Source organism: Triticum aestivum, chromosome 1D (genome assembly GCF_018294505.1).
Source record: "Triticum aestivum cultivar Chinese Spring chromosome 1D, IWGSC CS RefSeq v2.1, whole genome shotgun sequence".
NCBI classification, from domain to species: domain Eukaryota; kingdom Viridiplantae; phylum Streptophyta; class Magnoliopsida; order Poales; family Poaceae; genus Triticum; species Triticum aestivum.
Window position 1 is genome coordinate 388,611,324 of NC_057796.1, and position 2,758 is coordinate 388,614,081.

Below are 2,758 nucleotides of genomic sequence, written 5' to 3' on the forward strand. Positions count from 1 at the left end.
CCCAAGCCTCATTTCATCGATGAATCGACAAAATGACCCTAGGGTGACCCCAAGCCTCATTTCATCGACTTATCGACAAAATGACCCTAGGGTGACCCCAAGCCTCATTTCATCGACTTATCAACAAAATGACCCTAGGGTGACCCAACCCTCATTGATCATCATAACAAGACAGGAATATCAGCAAAATATCATAGTAAGATAATATCATGATAACCATCATAGCAAGACACAAATTGGAATCATCACAGCAAGACATAAATTGGAATCATCATAACAGTGCATCTAATAGAAGTGCTTATAGTTCATAAAAGCAAGATAATATCATGATAACAACACAACAGTTGCTGGCAGTGCTTGAAGTACCATAACAGCAAGATCATGACATGATGTTTCTTGCTAATAACATCAGACCTCCATAAGAAGTTTGCTTAAAGTACCATAACATAAAAGCCAGATCACATCATCAACAACGTTTGCCATTAGTTCCCTGAAGCATAGAAATAGTCCTTCAGCCTGCTTGGTTTGTTTCTCTGTCTTGGTGGCAAGAAGGGTGCTGTTGTGGCAGTTGCAGCTGTTGAAGCTCTCCTGGTTGCAGATGTTGAAGCTCTCCTGGTTGCAGTTGAGGAAGATCCCCTGGCTGCTGGAGCAGTTGAGGAAGATGGCCTTGCTGCTGGAGCTGCTGAGGAAGATGGCCTTGCTGCTGGAGCTGCCGAGGAAGATGGCCTTCTTGCTGGAGCAGTTGATGAAGATGGCCTTGCTGCTGGAGCAGTTGATGAAGATGCCCTTGGTGGTGCCCTGGTTCCTGCAGTGCTTCCCTGTGTGCTACCCTCCTCTGCCATGTTACTCTGCAATTAAACATGCTAGCTAGTTAATATATACCACTGTAAAAAACAAAAAGAATGGCAGCAAGTACTAACCTCATGTTTGTTCTTTCTCATTGCTAGACTTGGCTTTAGGGTCTTATGGCATGATGTGTATCTGTGACCCACAAGATTGCAATTGTTGCATGTAATTGATGCCATCCTAGATGTATCTTCAGGTTCTGGTGGCTCAAACTGGCTCTTTCTCCTCTTGGTTTGCTGCTTCCCTGGCTTATCCTTGAACACTGGAGGTTCTATGTCTCTAGTTTTGGTCTTGGGCCAGAGATCAGGTCCAGGTACAGGAAATATGATTGGGCTATATGCTCCCAGATACATAGACTTTTTGAAGAACTCATGAACAAAGTCTTCAGGCCTCAGTTTGGCTTTGGCAATAGCTGCTATTGCATGCTTACATGGCATTGTAGTCATATCCCATTTTCTGCAACCACATGTCCTATGATGCAAGTTAACTGAATAAGTTTTTTCATTGCTTGTCACTTGGTAGATATTTGGCCCAGCCATCAGTGCTTGACAGTTCCTAGATTGTTTCTTTGCCTCTTCAAGCAACTCAGCATATGTTGGGCATATATCCCACTTTGCTACCTCTGTCTTAGTCCTATTTCCATTGAACCTAACCATCAACTTAGTCCTGATTCCATCTACCATGGTCTTTATTGGTTTACCCCTCACATCTAATATCATATTGTTAAAAACCTCACTAGTATTGTTGACCACTAAGTCAGTTTTACAATTGAAGTCCATGGCATATCTAGCCCAAGCATGTCTAGGAACTTTATTAAGCCAAGACCAAGCAGCCTTGCACTCTTGCTTAAGAGCATCCATTGCAGCTACATGCCCATGTTCAGTATAAGAGTAACTAGACTTATCCATGTACTTCTTTAACTCTGACCCCCTAAAACCAGCAGTCTGAAAGTTTTGATAGATGTGTCTAAGGTAGAATCTATGTGGGCAATTGGGGAATACATGATGCACAACATTTAGAAGGCCTTGTTTGAAAAAATGACCAACATCACAACTACATCCAAGTAAATATATGAGCAAGAAACAACTAAGCAATGCATATGAACAATAATTATGAACTACATCTAAGCTATCAGTTTGCAATTACCTTCTGTCTGTCAGAGATTATGGCGTAATAACCAAATCCCCCTAATTCTCCACCAATTGCTATCTTTAGTTCTGCCAGAAACCAAGTCCAACTCTTTGTGTCTTCTTTGTCCACAACTGCAAAAGCAATGTGGTATATGTTGTTATTCCCATCCCTTCCTGTGGCAGCTAAAATTTGTTGGCCAGTAGATAGCTTGATGAAGCATCCATCCACACCTGCAATGGAAGACAACACAAGTAAGAAATAAAGCATCTATGAACACATGCTAGGTATAACAAAGTTCAGTAATAACCTATGAATGGTCTGCATCCATTCAGAAATCCTTCCTTGCAAGCATTCAAACAAATGAACAACCCATGGAACCTTGGATTCTTGCTTGGATGATCTTTTAAGAACTTAGTAGTGACAATGCACCTACTACCTGGATTTGTGTCTAGCACAGCCTGCAAGTAATCCCCGATCCTAGTATATTGCCCCCTTTGATCTCCTTGCACTATCTTAATAGCTTTGTTCTTAGCCCTATAGGCCATATGAGTGTTGATCTCAACTCCATACTTGCTCTTCAGATTTTGCATTATTGTACTAATTGATGTGTTCAGGTCTGTTCTTATTGCTTCTAGAACCTCATGTGTAACCCACTTTGTAGTCACCTTGGTGGTCTCTGCTACAGTTGGACATGTGTGCACCAGATTAGTTTTCCTAATGCAGAAAGTTCTCTCATTTGACAGCACAGAAGATGCAATGTAGAAAGGGCAGTCTTCATGGG